This window comes from Podarcis liolepis (assembly GCF_965112155.1).
Source record: "Podarcis liolepis genome assembly, chromosome: 4".
Lineage (NCBI taxonomy): Eukaryota > Metazoa > Chordata > Lepidosauria > Squamata > Lacertidae > Podarcis > Podarcis liolepis.
The window spans coordinates 93,567,734-93,589,480 of NC_139558.1; the positions used below are offsets into that span (position 1 = coordinate 93,567,734).

Genomic DNA, 21,747 nt, shown 5'->3' on the forward strand with positions numbered 1-21,747 from the left:
TTTCTTTTACTCTGTACATTTCCATCTTCCAAATACAGGGGTACCTCTGGTTACGAGCTTAATTTGTTCCGGAGGTCTGTTCTTAACCTAAATCCATTCTTAACCTGAGGTACCACTTTAGCTAATGGGGCCTCCCACTGCCGCCGGGCTGCCGAAACGTGATTTCTCTTCTCATCCTGAGGTAAAGTTCTTAACCCGAGGTACTACTTCCGGGTTAGCGGAGTTTGTAACCTGAGGTGTTTGTAACCCAAGGTACCACTGTACCTTTCTGGCCAGTTGAAGAGAGCATCAAAGTAAACTCATATTTGCACGTAACTTCATTTAAAGCTTCTTGCATACGTCATTGGAGTCAGAATGGACTGTAGCCTCTTAGGAAATGTCATGAGATCAGGATAAGAGACTGGGTGGGAAATGCAGCCTAGTGACTGTGAAAAGGGCAAGATCAGTGTTGAAGCACTGCTAGGAACCGAGATTAAAGCAGCAAGTATGGTAATTAGGCTTGCACCTCAGGTTCACTAATGTTAATTTTAAGGTACATTTTCAGGCCAACCAAAATACTGTCTTTTTTTATAATAAAAACCCCCACCCCAAACTTAAACCATATAAATCATTTCTATGTGCAGTTCTTCTGTGGCTGTTGTTGTTTGTGGGGGGAAGGCAGTCATCTGTGGGGGGAATAGTCACATTTATGATCCCAGCCAATCACAGATCATGTGATACCATGATGCTTTGTAGTCAATCAGATGTGGCTTTATGATGTCACAAAGCCATCTGTGGGTTGCCCTCACTCTGAATGGGTCATGCTTTTGCTCCCTCTATATAAAAACAATCACACACTTTCTGCTTTTTGCAGCCAAGATCTGCAGAACCTCACACAAGTAGGACTTTGTTTGGGGAAAGAACTAAATAAATAATTGTTTTTCTTTCCATTGATTCATCCATCTGTCATTGGATTTCTATATCCAAATGGCTGTGCTGTTTGGTTACAGCTAAAATAGATCTTTGGATCTGAAACCATGTTTTATCTACACATTTCATTTTGTGCATAGAAGGCAAAGGAGGGGGAATAAGGTGGCTAGGAGTTTAGCCTGTTCTGCAAGAATGCCACGTGAAAGGAGCAATGGGGGAGACATGCTTGAAGGCTCCTTGAAGATGTATTTGATAGCATAAATACATTAACAGGTGCTTTTTAAGTATTCTCCTCAGCGGAATACATTATGGATATGACATTGCATGTAACCTATTAAGATATTCCCGAAAGTTCTTCTTTTCAGCTGGATGCACAATTTGACATTGACTACAGAATGAAATTAGCATTTCTCTCTCTCTCTGTGTATATATGTATGTGGGTTTATAATATTCCTGCCAGTTTCTCCTCCGTGAAAGTTCTAGGCTAGCGAGTTGACAGTTTGAGTACATGTCACACAAATCTTTTACCCCACAAAAAAAATCAGCCAAGGACAAGTGCTGGAGTGTCTTATCCATGCTAATTTGATTTTTAAATTGCCCTGTGTATCCATCTGTACTTTATAGGAAGGCAGTGTATTCATATACGTATGCGATTTGTAAAAAGTTTGTTCGGAAAAGCAACTAGGCAAGTGTCTTGCGGGAGATATTTAGGAAATATATTTGGGACTCGGAATAGCTCCTGGAAGACAGTGAGGCACAGCCAAAGATAAGACCCCGAGTGAGCAACGGTGCGCAAATAAAGGAAGGTGGAGGTGGAGAAGAAGAAGAAGATGAAGAAGAAGAAGAACCAAACTTAACCAATAAATTGAATGAAGAGAGAGTGGGACTCTCATGCAAGATAAAGAGTTTATAAACTTAGGGAAACATAATTTGTTTTTTTCCCCCATTTAAAGATTGAGAGATGAGGGTACGGTGAGAGAAAATAAGAAAAGGGAGAAAAGAATAGGAGACACTAATCGAGGGACGCCTACTGTGCTGTTTCTGCCCTGCAATTCAAAATGGTCTTCTGAACTCCCATAATAGATTGTTGAATGTCACCCCAATCTCTGAGCAGTGTGAGAGCTCAGAGGCTCCAGGTGCTTGGGTTAGGTTTCCTTGGAATGAGGAACAGCAGAGACTGTGGATATATTGTTCATTTACACATATATACAACCTGGCGCTGTGGGTTAAACCACAGAGTCTAGGACTTGCCGATCAGAAGGTCGGCAGTTAGAATCCCCGCAACGGGGTGAGCTCCCGTTGCTCGGTCCCTGCTCCTGCCAACCTAGCAATTCGAAAGCACGTCAAAGTGCAAGTAGATAAATAGGTACCACTCTGGCAGGAAGGTAAACAGCGTTTCCATGTGCTGCTCTGGTTCGTCAGAAGTGGCTTAGTCCTGCTGGCCACATGACCCGGAAGCTGTACGCCGGCTCCCTTGGCTAAGAAAGCGAGATGAGCGCCGCAACCCCAGAGTTGGTCACGACTGCACCTAATGGTCAGGAGTCCCTTTACCTTTACAACCTGGACAGGTTCACAGCATTAACACCCCAAGAGGATCTTGTTTCACCCAAAGCCACAGTCATGGATGTGTGCAGAAACCGGGCACAGTTCTCCCTCACAGGCTCTTGTCCGCAGCCCGCTTCTAGCTCAGTTGTCACATACAACTCTACGCTAGCTGTTGTCCTTCTCACTACTGGTCAGGTGAGGGAGGGGGGCTGGCTGCTAATTTGCACACACCCCTCCCCCCGAGCATGAAGCAACTTCCTTTCTGATACTAAAGATCCATACTTAGGGCCATTACCCAAGAAGCTGGCCTGGCTACTTCAACAATGGAAATGGGATGTTCTTAGCAGCCAGCAGAAGCACCCAGCCATCTCTACCTGACTGATCTCCAGAAGTAAACGGTTCTACATTTTACATCTGGAGAAATCTTTGAGAAAAGCTTTGGAGTGGTGAGCCATGTTATGACCCTGCTATCTTGGAACAGATGGGCAGGCGGCAAACATGGGTGTGTCTCTCACTTCTGTATAGTAGATTCTGTTCCCTTTGTTTCTTGGTTTATCATTGTGATGGTGTTCAACCTCCTTTTATAACTATATTATTAGATTGCTGTAACCCACCCTGGGGCCTTGTGGTGAAGGGCAGGTAGGAAATCTTTCTCTCTCTCTCTCTATATATATATATATAGTGGTACATCAGATTAAGAATTTAATTCGTTCTGGAGGTCTGTTCTTAACCTGAAACTGTTCTTAACCTGAAGCACCACTTTAGCTAAGGGGGCCTCCCACTGTCGCCGTGAGATTTCTGTTCTCATCCTGAAGCAAAGTTCTTAACCGAGGTACTATTTCTGGGTTAGTGGAGTCTGTAACCTGAAGCGTCTGTAACCCGTAGTGTATGTAACCCGAGGTACCACTGTGTATATATATAGATTCCAGCTATGTAGAAGTAAAATCTTTCTATAGCCTTACTTCCAACTTTCCATTCAGCAAGAAAGAGGCATTAGTAGAGTTCAAGGATGCAATCCAGTTAGGTTAAAGTTATTGGTGTGTGTGTGCAAACGCACACATGCGTAGAGGCACCAGCGTGCACAGACGATTGGGGGAGGGGTGGCAGCATGTCAAACATGTGGCATTGTTGTCAGGATATCAGGAGGCACTGGGGTGGAGCAAAGTGCAGCAGCCTTGCAATTTCAATGGCGGGTGACTCCTCCTCCTTGCACCACCTACAATGGGAGTCTTATTCGACCCTCCCTCCCCTGTGTGGCAGGAAGAGGAGGAGCCGTCTACGGGAGCCATGCTGTGCTTGGCTCCATGCTTCACCTCTGTGCTTTTTAGACATGGGGGCTGGCCCCTACATCAGTAATATTTGGGGGGCCCCAAAGGGCTCGGCCCCAGGAGCTGGAGCCCCTGTGCGTGTGTGAGAGAGAGCACACACACACAGCAGGCCTGGTGAGAGGTGTGGACTGAGGAGAATGGGTGGTCTCCATCCCTGGCTTACGTGATGATTCCTACTGTGTTTTAAGGGAATATATCTGTCTAATGAATCAAAACATAACGTATAACATATACCATGTATTAACATATCACAGTAATGAAACAATTGGGCTGATGTTTTATTTCATTCTGAATTTCTTTTGGGGTCTTATCATATGGACGGCAACAATGAAGTTATAGAACAGCCTCTCCCAACTTATATATTAATTAAACAAATGTATAGACCACTTTGCAGCATAAAGCCATGCAAGTGGTGTTCACAGTGCCTTACAGGTGGTGTAGAATGCAGCTCCCATCATCCCAGACTATTGACCATGCTGGAAAGGACAAAGGGGTCTTGTAGTCCAGAACATCTGGAAAAGGCACCAGAGCCATTAATTCTTTGCTGAGTTCTCTTTCCAGTGCCATCTGCCTACACTGAATTAAGATAGGTGTAGAAAAAGAAGCTTAGTTTATATGGTGGAAATATGAATGGCATGAGCTTAACAATGGAGGGAAAGAGTACTGTAATCCCTCCTTACTTTTCAGAATGCAGAGGACTATTGAAAGGTCAGCTTATGCATCAGCCGTAATGGCATAGAATCTGTTCTGGATATGTGCTTCTTCAGCAGCCCAAATCTAATAGGATTTGCATAAATTCATATTTAAAAGCTGCCACCCCCCACACACAAAACACTGATTTATGTGCTACAAGTTTCCTCAAGTCAACTTTCAGATGACCTGTGTAAGTTGTACAACATTGTGCCAGAGGTATGGTCCCCCTTATTTGCAATAAGGATTGTTGTGAATATGATTTAATTCTTAAGTTTGCAGTTGGTTGAGGGGGGAGGTCCTGTAGTGCATGATTAAAGAGACTATTGGACCACAGAAGTCTTAACTGTGAATAGAAGGTGAAGGCCAGAGGAGATAGGACTCCTATGCTGGACAGTGCGTAAATGGTGGTATAGCTGAGATGGCAAACTTAAAATATGGGCTGCCAGATGTTGTGGTGTTCCAATTCCCATCAGCCTCAGCCAGCTTGGTATTCCCAAGGATGATGGGAACAGCAACATCTGTCCAGCAACATCTGGGGGACCAGAGGTTTAAGGAGGCAGGGAAATAACTAACTAATGCTCTCTTGTTTAGTCAACTGGGAGAAGATGATTCCTTGCCACAGCAGATCAACCTAATAACTGATAACTGTTGTTAATCATACTCAAGGTAGATTCATTGAAAACAATGGACTAAACTTGATGGATGTTAATGGGTCTACTTTGACTTAGCTGGATGCCACTCAACAATGCAGAAGTCTCTGTCTATTGTCTGTCTCCTTTTCTTCAAGGAGCTTGTGGTATATCACATGTTGTGTCCTCCCTATCTTGTCCACATTTTAGCTTCACAACAACCTTGTGTGGTGGGTTAGATTGTTCTTGTCCACAACCACCCCTTCGCAAGCTTCTTGGCTGATTTGGGATTTGAACCCAAAGTCTGTACGGTTGTTTCGCAGCACTTCTGTCTGCTAATGCACACTTGCAAAGTGATGCTGAAGAAAAGAACACTGTTACGTTTTATAGTTGTGTGAAATTGTTTAAAATAAAGGATCTGCTTTTGAAGCTGTGCTGCTTCCTTCTCATTGGTTCCTTTGTTTTTTTTTTTGGTTTTTTTTAAGCTGCTAAAGCTCAGTATCAGGATTGAAATTGATTAACAATTCTACAAATTTTACCCAGCAGCTATAATCATTAGTTGCCTTAGCAACCTGCTTGCTGAGATCACAGGGCACATTAGAACTTGTGTGTGTGTGTGTGTGTGTGTGTGTGTGTGTGTGATGAGATTTAGATAGCTTCCTGCCCTGTGAGATGTCCAGTTCAACAAAGGGCACAACCCAGCAGGGGTTTATCCTGTACAAGCCTCCTGGAAATGAGTAGTTGTGTTGGTGTTCAGGAGTGATGATTACAGTGATGATCAGGCACTTGTCCATGAGAGGTTCCTCTTAGACATACTCCGGATGTCCCTATTTGATGAAAGCTCCTTTGGGACATCATTGTCTCAATTTCATCCTTCCTTCTTCCACAAAGTGAAGGAAAAGCGCTATAATGACCACCTACTGGCAGCAGGGCAATCACATTTCAGATGCCGCTCTATCCTTCCCTCTTGCAAAACTTCAGGGTGGTGAGCAGCCACATAAAACCTTTTGAAAGCAATACAGAAAAATCATTCAAATGGCTGGCTACTCAGGAAAATTTTGAGCAGCAGCAAAGTCGTATCAGCATAAAAAGGACTTCAAGAGGTGCCTGAAAGCCAAAAGTTGAGGGTGCCTGTCAAATCTCTGCAGCGATCATGGTCCACACCGTGGTGTCAGCAACTCAAAATGCCAGGCTTCCAAATGAATCCAGCTGGGCCACTGTAACTCAGAGCTTTCCAAACTGCGTGTCACGACACGTTAGTGTGTCGGCTGCAGTGTATAGGTGTGTCACTTGAAAGCTCTTATAAAGGGATGGTTTAACCGCCCGTTTGCTAGTAAAGCTGAAGTACTGCGTCGCGAACTATGCAGAATTAGATAAATTAACAGGAAGGATTCGAAACCTGCGGGACCAAAGATTCTTAGAAGACTGAATATATGAATTATTTGAAAAGCAATTTGATGAACAGATTACACTAGTAGGACTGCAAGAAGTTCTGTAAGGAGGACTATTTGAAATATTGCAAGAAAGACTATGAAGAGAACCATTAGTTAATGATAATTAAGAGTAATAGAGAAAGTAAGAAATGCAGAATAAGTGATAAAGAACGGAAAATCATCAGAGGTGGTTGACGGAGGTCTAAAATATTGTATAAGATAAGAAGTTATATTAAATGAATGTTAGAAATGATATGTAAAAAAATATGTAAAAATATGTGTATGTGTGTGTGTGTGTGTGTGTGTATAATTACTGTGTCACGAAATGATGCATGTCTAAAAAGTACGTCACCAACCTGAAAAGTTTGGAAAGCTCTGCTGCAACTCTTTAGTTCAGCATGTGTGCCATTCTAGTGTTTTTTCTATCATTTTGTAGCATGATGTCTACTAACAGGCATAAACTACAGTGGTCCCTCTGGATGCAAATGGGATCCGTTCCAGAGCCCCATTCGCATCCTAAAGCGAACGCAACCTGCGTCTGTGAGTCTGCGCATGCACAGGTTGAGATTCGCCGCGTCTTTTCATGCACATGACGTCATTTTGAGCATCTGCACATGTGCAAGCGGTGAAACCTGGAAGTAATGTGTTCTGTTACTTCCAGGTTGCCGCGGAGCGTAACCTGAAAACGCTCAACCTGAAGCACATTTAACCCGAGGTATGACTGTATATGTGTATGTTGGCATCCATCTGTCTCAGGAGACAATGGAACGGTTTGGTTTGGGGGGTAAACTCAAAGTGTTGCAAGGTTGCAGCGTCTGCTGTGGCTGTACAGATTGATATGGGAAAGACATGTTTTGTTGCAGCTGGGGCAGATGGAGGCATCCGGTTGGGCTGCTGCAGATGCACCATGGCATTTCTTCTCTCTGCGCTCCTCCAAGCGGTCATTCCTCCTCTGTTCACTGCTATGGATACACAACCTGACTGTCTTTCTCCAGGCACTGCAGTTGTCTGCAAGCAATTCTCACACAGCAGGGTTGATGTTGCCTGCCTTTATCTTCCTGTGTTTCCACAGACTGTCCTGTATTCAATCCTGGCTCCTCCAGTTAAAATGATGTGCTAGCAGATGACTGGTAAAGCTGCTGACAGAGTGGAAACTACTAGGCTAGATGAACAAATAGCCTGCCTTTCTAGAAGGCCACTTTCTATGACTTTTTGGAACAATCAGCAGGTAATATTATTTAGCTTTGTGCCATGAAAAGCTGTTGATTTTGAATATTAAACCACTGTTACTCAGTAGTAGATCAGACTTTTCTTTGTCTCTAGACTTGTTGACAATCCTAACACGCACAGTTAATGTTGCTGCTGTTCACCCCTTCCTCACAAAATGAGAATTATTCACCTTTGCCTCTGATCCCATATTCTATAAACATAACTATTTCAGGCACCAGATTATAACGTGGTGCTGCAATTTTTCGGGCCGCAGATGTTCCCTTCAAGGAAAACACTTCCAGTGGGACGTGCAGGGAGCAAACTCTTGCAATCAAAACAAAAGTAACCACCCCTAAATCCATGTATACAATTTTGCTGAAAGGCTCTGAATTGTCCCTCAAGTGATAACACTCTCACTAAGCTTATAAGCTCCATAGCTCGGCTACTTCTGTGTCTGCTGGCTGCACTGCACTGTTAAACATTTTTCGACAGAAAAAAATTGCTTCACCAGATATCAGCAGCATCATTTTTTTTTTACTTACAAGGCTGTATTTTTGTGAATGGCACCAATTTCTTTACAATAGCACAGTCATTTAATGGTATGTGCCAGAGGTTTTTATTTTCTACCTTATGGGGCTGTAACAATGTAGTGTACGCAGCAGTTTACCTGTTTAGTTAACCCAGATTCTGAAAATGTGAGATGGGTCATCTTTCTTGGCTGTCAGATTGGGAACCCCAAGAGGCAAGGGTTATTGTAGAGGTGGGGTCCTCATTGTGTATCCCTCTCCATTTTGAAGACATTGTATTACACAGTCTTATGCTATTGTTTACTGCTCTGTTTTCCTGATGTACATTCCCTGCCCTTGATATATGCATTCCATTGTGCAAGCCACTCAGAGGATTTGGTTGGGCCTTATAGTGGTGCAAATAAATATATCTTGAAAATAAGAAAAAAGACGCCAGAGTAACTATAAGCTGCTCCCTGACTTCCATCTCTGTAGTGGAGTCTTTCGGCAAAGATTAGAGGGTCAACTTGAGGGGGTATAGCTTAGTGGTAGAGAATACCATCCTACTTTTTCGAACCCGAAACCAGAACAAGTGTCTTCTAGGACGCGCTCCCGGGCATGCCATGTGACCCATGCCATACTCTAGCCTAGACGTTGGCAGGGTTTACCTCGCCTGGGCTGGTTCACTCCAGCAGAGATCCTTCCAAGGGCTAGATTGTGTGCACACATGAGCACACGGGCATGCGATTTCCAGTGTCTGCGTTTGCACAGACGCGATTTCTGGCACCGCGGAAGCAAGTCCCTGCGCTGCGCTGCATGTGGGGACTCGTCGAGTGGGCAGCTCGGTTCAGGGGTGGCTCATGGGCTGGTTAAACGACACCTGGCTTGAAAGCAGTACATGTGAAAAGGATCTAGGAGTCTTGGTTGACCACAAACTTGACATGAGCCAACAGTGTGACGCGGCAGCTAAAAAAGCCAACGCAATTCTGGACTGCATCAATAGGAGTATAGCATCTAGATCAAGGGAAGTAATAGTGCCACTGTATTCTGCTCTGGTCAGACCTCACCTGGAGTACTGTGTCCAGTTCTGGGCACCACAGTTCAAGAAGGACACTGACAAACTGGAACATGTCCAGAGGAGGGCAACCAAAATGGTCAAAGGCCTGGAAATGATGCCTTATGAGGAACGGCTAAGGGAGCTGGGCATGTTTAGCCTGGAGAAGAGGAGGTTAAGGGGTGATATGATAGCCATGTTCAAATATATAAAAGGATGTCACATAGAGGAGGGGGAAAGGTTGTTTTCTGCTGCTCCAGAGAAGCGGACACGGAGCAATGGATCCAAACTACAAGAAAGAAGATTCCACCTAAACATTAGGAAGAACTTCCTGACAGTAAGAGCTGTTTGACAGTGGAATTTGCTGCCAAGGAGTGTGGTGGAGTCTCCTACTTTGGAGGTCTTTAAGCAGAGGCTTGACAACCATATGTCAGGAGTGCTCTGATGGTGTTTCCTGCTTGGCAGGGGGTTGGACTCGATGGCCCTTGTGGTCTCTTCCAACTCTATGATTCTATGATTCCTGTGGGCCACAGGTTGCCGACTCATGCTCTAGCCCCCCAAAACCACTTTTTGGGGGATAGAGAGTGGCCCTAGAGCATGTGATATTGTGGCACCCAAAATGGCCACCAAGATCTTACGTGAAAAAATGGGATGTCCGCCCCCCCCCCCCCGGGGCACTTGGCAGCTCAGGTAGAACACATCCTTTTCAGGTGGAAGCTCCCAGTTTCCACCACTAGTATCTCAAGTTTAGAAAGGAACGGGTAGCAGGTGACCTGGAAGGCCTCTGCCCCAGGCCCTAGGGCAGGTGTAGCCAATGTGTTGCCCTCAATATGTTGTTGGACTATAATTCCCATCAGCCGCAGCCAGTATGGCCAATGACCAGGAATAGTGGTGATTGTAGTCCAGCAACATCTGGAGATGTTGCCTCCCATGCCCTAGGAAGTTGCTGTCTATCAAAGTTGGTCTTATAGGACTAGATAGACAAACTGTCTGACCTGGTATAAGGCAGTACCCAGTGTTGCCATTAGTATCTCCTTCCAGTAAGTGGGAGGCGTAAAGCTATGAAGAAATTTGCTGTCGTTATGGTGGGCAGAGGGTAGTGGAAGCAGGACTGGTGTGCATTGCAGGGAACATGAAACCTGCTTCAAATATTCCTCTCCGTGGGTGTCAGGCATCCAGGGCCAGGGATAATAACAGGTTTTGCCATTAACATAGCACTTACTTTCTGCTTAGGAGTTAATGGTATCCATCCATTTGTACGTGCAAAGATAAATGTTCATAAATGAGCTGGATTTTGTGGTGAGCAGTGCAGTGGCCAAGTTTGCTGTCGATGCCAAATTGGGCAGGGTGGTAAAGAACAAAAAGCGATTCATGTGCTGCTCCGAAAGGCTCTCTTCAAACTGGGCAAATGGGAATTGAAATGGAAAACGTGGCTCAATGTAAGCCAGTGCATTTGGGTTTTGTGGGGCTTTCTGGCCCCAATGTGCTTCACTTAATGAGTAAGCAATGTTGTTGGCGTCCATCTGTCTTGAGAGACAATGGCTGAAGTCAAACCACTGCATTAGCAGCACTGAAGTGACTGGGCAGTGTGTGTGGAGGTCGTGGGCTGCCCAGATTACAGGACTTCATATACACACTTGTGGGTCTGATCTGGGATGTTGGAGAATTGGTAGCGTGTTATAGGCTGCATTGATCTAACAATAAGCAGAGTGAGGCAACCTTCTCAAGCAGCTGATTTGAAGTGTCGTGAAAGGTCATGGAATTGATAGTGATGGAATTTATTGTTGTTGTTATTGCCAAGGCAGGGGAGAGGTGCTTGTGGAATCTTCCACCTCACAGCCTTCTCTTAAAGGTAAAGGGACCCCTGACCATTAGGTCCAGTCGTGACCGACTCTGGGGTTGCGGCGCTCATCTCGCTTTATTGGCCGAGGGAGCCGGCATACAGCTTCCGGGTCATGTGGCCAGCATGACTAAGCCGCTTCTGGCAAACCAGAGCAGCGCACAGAAACGCTGTTTACCTTCCCGCTGGAGCGGTACCTATTTATCTACTTGCACTTTGAGGTGCTTTCGAACTGCTAGGTTGGCAGGAGCAGGGACTGAGCAACAGGAGCTCACCCCGTCACGGGGATTTGAACTGCCGACCTTGTGATCGGCAAGTCCTCGGCTCTGTGGTTTAACCCACAGCGCCACCCGTGTCCCTCAGAGCCTTCTCTTACATGCTGTATATTTTGGAAAGATGCTTGTCTGCTTTGCATTTGGACCTTTCTTAAGATATTGTAGTAAAATAATAATAATAATTGCATGGTGGTTCCTGGAATCAGGGAGCAGGTTTTGTTTATGTTTGTATAGAACTGGAAAGCGTTTTGAATCGAGGTGGTGGAGTGAAACTTTCAAAACTGCCCTGATTTCCGCCACTGATTTCAAAACTACATTGACTTTCTTCTTTGGTTTCTTAAAATTCCCAACCAAAACTAAGGACAAGATTTCTCATGGTTCTGTATGTGTTATTCTTTAGTAGGTATTGTTTGCCAGTTTCCAAACAATAGCTGTATTCGACCCTAAGAATCTAAAAGGGCTAAAAGACATATAGTTCAGCAAAACAATTTCAAACTTTTCCACCAGGTCAGGAAACCCTAAGCCAAGTAAACAGTTGCGTGTAGAACGAGAGAAACAGAATGGATGGGATTTATTTCAAATGGATTTGTGTGATAAAAAATAGTTACTTCTACAGTAATTTCTCTCCCCCCTGCCCAGGCCAGAATGAAGTACTATATTTAATTTACCTTCCTGTCAGGAACAGTGTGCTATCGTATTTGGCTTCCTCTTTAATCCCTAATTAAAGAGGCTTCTGTGATGGATCTCAGATGCTGTAGCAGGTAAGTAGCAATTAAATACATGACTGATTAGCACAGTGGAATATCTTGGGACCCTCAGTGTGAAAATGGAGCTAGGCTCAGTTGAGCAGTTGAGATCAATAGGAGAACTTGCACAAGGTCTCTCCCTCTCTTTCTCTGTTAATTTGACTCCTTTGGGATTGTGGAGGGCAATTTGGATTAATCATCCGCAAAGTCAGAGCAGGATAAAATTCTTCTTCTTCTTTTTTGCCTGTGTGGTGGAAGCGAATGTGTCAGCCTTCTAGTTGCATTGCGGTTGTGTTGTACAGTACATGCTTCGTGAATGAAAGGAGAAGTAGAGAGGTAATCCAGACTAAAGCAATATAGTGCATGTTGAAATATAGAAATAGTTCAAGCCATAGAGGGAAACCATGTGAATCAGCCAGGGTGAGATTTGAGTTTGCATGCCCTCTCCTTTTTTTTTGCTGCTGGTGTTCGGAGGAAGGGATTTGGAAAAATCTGCCATTAGTTTTAAACAAGCCACAGTTCCCTGTTGAATCCAGACTTTGGGAACTGTGATTTGTTTAAATGCTGGTTGATAAGTGTGGGATGTAAAGGTGCAGTCAAGTGCAACATTCCGACGGAGGACTAACGGCCTCCGTGTTCTAACCGGTTGCTGTGACAACCAGTTTGTCGGTTGCTGGTAGTTTTGAAAGATAACTGCTCAGTTGCAGTCACCTCAGGACCAACTTCCCTCTGGTATAGTTTATTTGCTTGTTATGTAACCTAAGCCTGCCTTCAGGTACAGTTCTGTAAACCTGAATGAATCTGAGAGTAAAATAGTTTTATATTAACATGAATCAGATTTGTGTGTGTATTCTTTAAGAGGGATTCAAAGGGATCTTTAACCAGGAAGGCATTTTTATTAGTAGAACTCAGACGAGTCAGCAACAAGCTGATTGCTGCATAAACTTATACAGTGGTACCTCAGGTTACATACGCTTCAGGTTACATACACTTCAGGTTACAGGCTCCACTAACCCAGAAATAGTGCTTCAGGTTAAGAACTTTGCTTCAGGATGAAAACAGAAACAGTGCTCCGGCGGCACGGCAGCAGCAGCAGGAGGCCCCATTAGCTAAAGTGGTGCTTCAGGTTAAGAACAGTTTCAGGTTAAGAACCAACCTCCGGAATGAATTAAGTACTTAACCTGAGGCACCACTGTAAAGGGGATTGTTTAACTCTGCTAAAGTAAACCTTCCCACAATAAGAACAAGCCAGGATCAAACTGGCTTCGGATCCAGATATGTTCTGAAACCATAATTTAATACAGTCATACCTCATGTTACGTTTGCTTGATGATACATTTTCTCAGGTTGCGTCCCGCAGCGACCTGGAAGTACCGGAAAGGGTTACTTCCGGGTTTTGCCACTCGCGGATGCGCAAATGCACAAAATGACGTCACGTGCATGTGCAGAAGTGGCGAATTGCGACCCGTCTGTGCGCAGACGTGCCACTGCGGGTTGCGTTCTATTCATGTTGCCAATGGGCCTCCGGAACGGATCCCATTTGCAACCAGAGGTACCACTGTACAAGAGATGGGCGAACAAACCCCCAAATGAACTCTCCATTGGAGTCCCAGATAAACCAATTAGTTTTTGGAAACAATCTTGAAACAAATTATTTGTTTCCTGCGCCAATCCTGGGGTCTTAAGGGTTCAACCCCACCTTCCTATCAGCTACCCAAATACCCTCCCTATCAATCCTTTTTTTTACCTTCTAGCAGGGTTGGCAAGGCTGGCAAGATTAGAGAGCAGGAAGAAGGAACATTGTTTCTCTCTCTCCTCTCTGCCCTTGTTGTCCTGATGTGCTTTGCCCTATGGCAGGACTGACAGAGCAGTAGCACCTAGAAGTTTGAGTCTTCTCAGTGGCCACTACTATTGTGCATGGTGGAGTAAAAGGAAGAAAAATGGCCTTCAGCCTGCAATCTGTACCACCATCCTCACTGGAAAGCAGGAAAAGAGAAGGGTAGGGAGGGTGCTGGGAAGCTCAAACTAGAAGGAGCCCTTTTCTGAGTCAGATATTGTTCTGAGCTACCGCATAGATTGCAAAGAGAATACAGAGGATGCGTGTGGTGATCTTTGAAATCTTGACTCTCCTTTGGAGAATGCTTTCAGGAACCTCAAAAGTTTGTTTCCAAGCCAGTAGTCCTGCAGTTGTCCATTAGAAAGTAGTCCTGCAGCACCCATAGTTTAAGCAAACCTGAGTTTGGATGTTACATGGAACTGTTGAGCTTCCACACTCCTCTTTCTGGTATATGAAAGAGAAGAATAGGGAGCACGAGGTTTGCTGTGACTCATGCAGTAGGAAATCATAGTTTATTGTTGCTGTATGAACTAAGTCATGGAGTTAGATCTGTCAAAGACATTTGTGCCTTCCCAATTAAGTTCATTTCTGTCTCTTATTTCCTAACACACCTAAATTGGAGAGAAGTCATTTTCCAGTAGAACTGAATTTGTGAAGGAAATGTGAATTACTTTGGAAGTACTTTGTGAAAATGTGAAATACTTTGGAAGATTATTTTTTTGCATGAAGATGTGAATTAAAATTTACCAAAGAAATCTTTTCAAATCCTCTCTGATTCATTTCTGCTCTTGTTCTGTTAAAATGTAGCAATTGCAGTATATTTAAAAGATTACACATTTTGAAATGCTTCCCGCACACAATCAAGTGGTCCAAAACCTTATTTTTTAACTGAGTAGTAATAATGAATGATGACGGTCCTTGACGGTTCTAAACTGGAGCTAAATGAGATGTGAGGAGAGATGGCTGATTTTAACTCTGGGAAAGAGGAAGAAGTTGAGTCACTGTAGATGTTTTAATACTGTCAATCTACAGAGGTTCTGCAGCATCTTTGAAAATATCCATGAAGTCATGGACTCCTAGAATTATAGAGTCATCTAGTCCAACCCCCTGCAATGCAGGAATCAGAGCTAAAGAATCCCTGTAAGAAGGCCATCCAACCTCTGTTTAAAAATCTCCAAGGAAGGAGAGTCCACCACCTTCCAATAGCCACTCTATAAACCTCAAGTAGTTTCCAGTGGTGTTTCTTGGCTCATGGTAAGTCTTCCATCAGCAGAACAGGGAGGGAAGAAATTTTATGTGATTCTCCTTGCAGCCCCTGTGCTCTAATAAATCTGCTTTGTTTGGTCCTACAACCCTCTGGAGCAGATTTAAGGGGGGTGCGGGCGGTGAGGCTGCAAGGTGGAGGGTGAATTGCTGAAAATTGCTTCTCTCTTCGAGTGACCTGCTGGACCCAACTAAGGATGTAGCAAGGCGCTGATTTATATTCCAACCCATGTTGGTCACTGTGGTGATCACACAGGGTCTCCAGACGTTTCACCATCTATTGATCCCTGTGCCACCACTTTATTTCTTGCTGCCCCTACCCAGGCCCTACCTGGATATTGGAGCATAAACTTTTGTTTATTTATTGCAGTTTAACAAGCGATATAATAAACGATATCGGTCAATTACAATCATGGGGTGCCTATCCAGACCTATAACTTCCGCTACCTGCTCGCACTCACTAAACCACCTCTCAGATATTCACCTATCTTCCTAGCCCCTAACTATTCGTGACTCAGCTTATTCTGCTACACTAACTCAACTTACCCACAGACTCTATCCCAATTCACTCCCACTCCAATCAACCACCCAACTCCCAACGAACTCCTCCCTTTGCCCCTCCCAGAGCTGGTTTTATAGTCCCTCTGACTCCACCCCCTTGGGTAACCTGTTTAACTCTTTCACCTCCAGCACTCTCATATGTTAACGTCACATTCACATGTAGTACCGTTTCCATTCTGCTGCAGTTCAGATTCCAGCAAAGACATTACTTGGCTTCCTCTCTGCTGTAGTGAAATTTTACATAATTATGTTATTATTTTGTTATTCGACACCATTCAACACAAAGGAAATGCAGTGCAAATGGCAGTGCGGGGGTGAGTAATCAATTATAAATTGCTGGTGGAGTGAAATAATAATAATAACAATAATAACAATAATAACAACAACAATAATAATAATAATAATAATAATAATAATAATAATAATAATAATAATAATTTATTATTTATACCCCGCCCATCTGGCTGAGTTTCCCCAGCCACTCTGGGTGGCTCCCAATCAGTGTTAAAAACAGTACAGCGTTACATATTAAAAACTTCCCTGAACAGGGCTGCCTTCAGATGTCTTCTGAATGTCAGGTAATTATTTATCTCTTTGACATCTGCTGGGAGGGCGTTCCACAGGGCGGGCGCCACTACCGAGAAGGCCCTCTGTCTGGTTCCCTGTAGCCTCACTTCTCGCAATGAGGGAACCGCCAGAAGTCCCTCGGCGCTGGATCTCAGTGTCCGGGCTGAACGATGGGGGTGGAGACGCTCCTTCAGGTATACAGGACCGAAAGCAGCACCAATTGTGAATGCCAATCTTATTTGTTGGAATAATTGTCATTCCAGACATGGGATGGACAAGAGGACACTGGCAATTTCCATGCCCATTTTCATCAGAATTCTCCGGCATCCCTAGACACAACCTGGCATTCCCCATTGAGATGTAGGGAAAATGTCTTGTATGGTGTGGTCCTAATTTTTCAGTCCAAAGTTGCTTGGTAGAAGGGGATTGTGGGAAGTGTACACAGAGTGCTAGGATTGCGAGGGCTTTGTGCTAATGAGGGATGAAGCAAATTGCTGGTTCCTGTTTGGATGCTTGAAAGGAAGACTTCTTCTTCTCTCTTGTTCCTTGTGCGTAAGTTCAGCAGATGGCTACATGCTGTGGTCAAGAGCAGGAAAGGGACAAGGAGAACGTGACTGCTTCTTGGACTTAAAAAAAAAGAGAAAAGAATGCTGTATTTCTTTCCGAATTGGCAGACACGTCTGTTGCCCATGTCTCTAAAGAAATGGTAACTTTATTGCAGGGAGAGGAAAGGGACTTCATTGCATTGCTTAAGTTAGTTGCACTTACCGTATTTTTTGCTCTATAAGACGCACCAGACCATAAGACGCACCTAGTTTTTGGAGGAGGAAAACAAGAAAAAAAAATATTATGAATCACACACACACATTTCCTCTTACTTTTTAGGAAGGAAAAAGTGAGTCTTATAGAGCAAAAAATACGGTAGTTCCCGTAGTAATCAATTGGAGGTAAATTTAGTCACGACTAGGGTGCATTCAGATGTGGTTATTGTTGTGTTAGTTTTTCCTGGTGTTTCTTTCCTGTTTCCCAATGCTCCATTCACACTGCAGTATCTGTTGTGTTACGGAACTGTAGCTTTTTGACCAATATACCAGCATGCCACATTGAATTTTGTTCGCACCATTGGGCATGGTGTGGCACAACAGATGTCATTGGACAACACTGCTAGTTCTCCACCCTTTCCTCACTTGCGTGCTTCTGTTCCCCCATGATAACAGCAAACAGGGGTGCCAACTTGTATAAAATATTGGGGGGCCCAGGTAAGCCCCACCTGCATAATCAATCACATGATGCGGTGCACACACCCCTTTGAATGGCAATGCCCATCAACTTTTGGGGGTCCCAGCCCCCTCGAATATTTTATTGAGGGGCTAAAGGGACCTTGGCCCCTAGCAGTTGGCTCCTATGTCAGCAGGAAAGAACCGTATACCAGGATACCACTCCAAATTTTGTGGCATTGCTTCTCTGATTTTATGGGTTAAGGATGCTGCAAACAGATATGTTCTGGAATCAAATAACACCGAAATGAGTACTAAACATGCATTATATTCAGCTAGTTTTTTGGAAGTGGCTTTTACATCCAGTGGCGTAGCGTGGGTTGTCAGCACCCGGGGCAAGGCAAGTAATTTGTGCCCCCTAACCCGTGGATTTGCGCCCCCTAACCCGTGGATTTGCGCCCCCTAACCCCCAGATGTTGCGCCCGGTGCGGACGGCCCCCCCTGCACCCCCCACGCTACGCCACTGTTTACATCATTTGAAAGCTCAAATACAAGCAGGAATTAACAGCTATGTTAATGTGTCCTGAATCCCATTGATTTCAATGGGAACTAACCTAGGGTGGATCCAACCAATTGCATCTCCCACTTCCATTCTGTAACCTAGAACGTCTCACCACCAGAGAGCCCATCATTTGGCCCCAAAGGCTCCCAGTTTGAAGCAGGGTATCCCTGATGCTGTCCTATATGTTTCAAAATGTGGCGTTCCTTGTGGGTGTTGTAGTGTAAGGAGCACAGTTATTTATGCATCCATTATTCCGTAGCACTTAGGAAGCAGCAACTTTCCCTCATAAATCAGAAATATATTCAATAGCCTGTCTGCCTCCCCACAGTAAAGCACTGTATTGCTCAGTGTGTGGCCTCATAAAATGTTTCTCTGCAAATATGCACCCTCCCTGGTGAGGTTTGGACCAGCTGTTTTTGGAGACCAGATGAGCAGTTCTGCTCAGCTGCATGCTAATTAAAGCTGAGACTTTATTGAATTTTTGCATTTCAAGCCCTGGATGGATAATGCCTACTCTCTGCACCAGCATTTGAGCACTGATAAGGGGTGTGTATGACCTATATGAGGCTTGGTCTTCTATTTCCATGTGAGAAACTGGAGCAGCTCTCTTTTTAAAAAATAAATAATTTAATATTTATTAAAAGTTTAAGGATTAAAGAAAAAAGTAAAAAAGAAAGAGAGAAGATAGACAATACAAATCAATACATTACAATACATATAAAAAAGCAAAAGACACAATACATCAAAACAAAAACAAAAGCAAAAACAATTAAAAACACATCCAATATTTCCATATCTTTGTCTTTCATTAACTTGTTTCATTGACCTCCTCACACCTCCCTTTTTGTGTTCTAGTTATTAATTATTTCAGCAAATCCTTTCCATCTTTCACTGTTTTCTGTCATTTAATTATCTTAATTTATTTTAACCTTATCTTACCATTAAAACCCTAAAACTTATTTATACTTAACTCCTTATAACATTTCTACTAAAGCCATATAATTTCATTCCAACATTTTTCTAACACTCATTAATTTTGCAACATTTTACTAAATAATTTTTTTAAAAACTTTTTTTTCCAATTTTCTTCCACCCCACCGTCTCTTCACCCTGGTCCCGGATTCTGTCAGTCCTTTCTATCAATACCATATAGTCCATCAACCTGGTGACCTTCTGTCCGAGGCTCTTAACTCTCTTCCATGTCCCTTCTGCAGATCTTCTTCATATTTATACATGCACTTTACTTTATCTTCTGCTGATCTTGTTCTTAATTTCCTTCCTTTGTCACTGAGGAGTAGATCTCGGGGAAACTCCAACCTAACAATGTTGGAGCAGCTCTCAAATCGCGCTTTCCGAGTTGTGGCAAACTAACACACACACAAATGAATGAAAGCGTCAGAGAGAGAGAGAATGGGAGTTTGGAAACTTGGTCCAAGAGCACAAATTTGCTAATTCAAAATCTTCCTTGGCACTTTTTTTTTTCACCCTCAAAGTGTGTTGTTCTTCCTCCAAAAATCAATTTTATACAATGAAATATAGCAGGTGCTGGCAACATGACCAACCAATTCAGGATCCAGGAAGGATGCATTTAGTCAATGGACAAATCTGTCAGCAAATCTATTGACAAATGCTTCCAATAATCTAGTACAGAGTTTGGGAAACTTCTGGTCTCCCAACTTTGAATCCAACAACATATTGAAGGCCAGGGGTTCTCCATCTTTGTTCTACAATGGCCAGCAGCATTGTAACCTTCTGTGTCTGCTTGATCGTATATCGCATAGGGCTTGTAGTTCATGCATTCCAGTGCACAATGTGTGATTATTGGAGTTTAAAATTGTACCCAACCTCTTTGGGTTTTTTTGATAAACAGGTCTGAGCATAGACAAGAACCACAATGTGCTACAAAACTTCCCAGGGGACAATCCTGAAGCCCTTCGTTGCAGTGAATCACATTAAAATCAATGAGATAAATTCTCCCGGTGGAGAACTGACCATTATTTTGTAAGCTGGAACGGCTTAAGATCATTAAAGTCAACTTGTGCCTGCTCCATTAACTTAACTCCAGCAAAATTACTGCAAGAATGACTGCACACCATTGTATCAATCAAACCCAGTTCTTACTACTAATACAATGTACATGAAGAACATATGGGACTATAAACAGCTTAACAGCAGCATTCGTTAGAAAGTATGCGTGGTTTTATAACCATAATTAAAACAATAGATACGTTGGACACCTGTTTAAACCAGAATGATGTTTTCAATAACACTCTGATATTATACTTGGTTGCCTTTCCTAGCGCTGCTTAATCCATGTAAATCAAGCAGAACTTGGAAGCAGAAGAGCCAACTGTAAATCAAATGACTGCATGTCAGACTTACAAATCCACTTTAAATTTTGTCTCTTATATGGGACATGAAGTATTTGATGATCAGCCTTTATTGCAAATGGGTTGTCACTTGAAATATAGCCTAATTCTTCCAACGGGAAGGAACTATACGTGATCGTTCAGGAATTAGCTGAGACCCATAGAATCTAGTATTGTAGTCTTCGTGTTCTTACAGCTACAGTGGTGCCTCGCAAGACGAAAAGAATCCGTTCTGTGATTCTCTTCGTCTAGCGGTTTTTTCATCTTGCGAAGCAAGCCCATTGACGGATTAGCGGATTAGCGCTATTAGCGGCTTTTAGCGGCTTTTAGCGGCTTTTAGCGGCTTATCTGCTGATCGGATCAGCTGATAAGTGGCTTAGAAAAAGGGGGGGAGGGAAAAAAACCCAGCAGGAACTCGCAAGACATTGTCGTCTTGCGAAGCAAGCCCATAGGAAATTCGTTTTGCGAAGCACCTCCAAAACGGAAAACTCTTTCGTCTAGCGAGTTTTCCGTCTTACGAGGCATTTGTCTTGCGGGGCACCACTGTATTTTGAGTTTAATAAACATTTCACATTTGTCATCTCAATAATTCTTGCATTAACATGCAAAGTAGGTAAGAATTATTGTTGTTGTTGTGCCAAGCTTAATTTTGTGAGTTTCAGTGTTTATGTCATAATTTGTTCTGTTCTCAGAATTTGATAAATGGCTTGACTTATTTCCAATCCAGTTCAAATCTGACTCCCATAACCACCCTCGAGGGCAAATATATACATTTATGTACTATGTGTTGGAATTGCAACAGCAGGGATTGTTCAATTTGTAACTTAAGGGTTAATTCTGTTCATAGCATTAGTCCAAGGGCGTGCATGTGGAGGTGTTGCTTAGCAACCAGTGAGATTGGATTTATCTCTGGTGAGGTAGCACATGCTCTGATTGGCCGTATCGTTCTGAGGTAGTTTCCCTACGTTTGTTTTTCGCTGCGTGTTTTCCTGCTATGTACACGGCCTGAACTAAGAAAAACATCACCTCTCCATTTATTTTTCCTCAAATAAAACACGTTCAGTTTGCTTGATAAAATGTTATCAGGATTTATTTTCTTTCTGGATTCCATCTATGTTTTTAAGTGACTTTGCTGACGTAGTGCTCCTGGAAACAATGCTATGCGGTCATTTACAATAATTTCCAGAGACATTTCTTCCAGCTC

General features: G+C 43.4%; 1 protein-coding gene and 1 long non-coding RNA gene across 6 annotated transcripts in view; one reads left to right on the plus strand and one right to left on the minus strand.

Annotated features, from left to right (window-relative positions):
• The window catches only part of DLG2 (discs large MAGUK scaffold protein 2), a 904,765-nt gene that overhangs the window by 490,050 nt on the left and 392,968 nt on the right, over nt 1–21,747 (plus strand). The window lies entirely within an intron of this gene.
• On the minus strand, nt 11,624–12,157 carry LOC310705480. The gene is made up of 2 exons (XR_014525327.1): nt 12,090–12,157; nt 11,624–11,864 (listed from the first exon to the last, which is right to left on the minus strand). It is a non-coding gene; the product is annotated as an uncharacterized lncRNA (long non-coding RNA).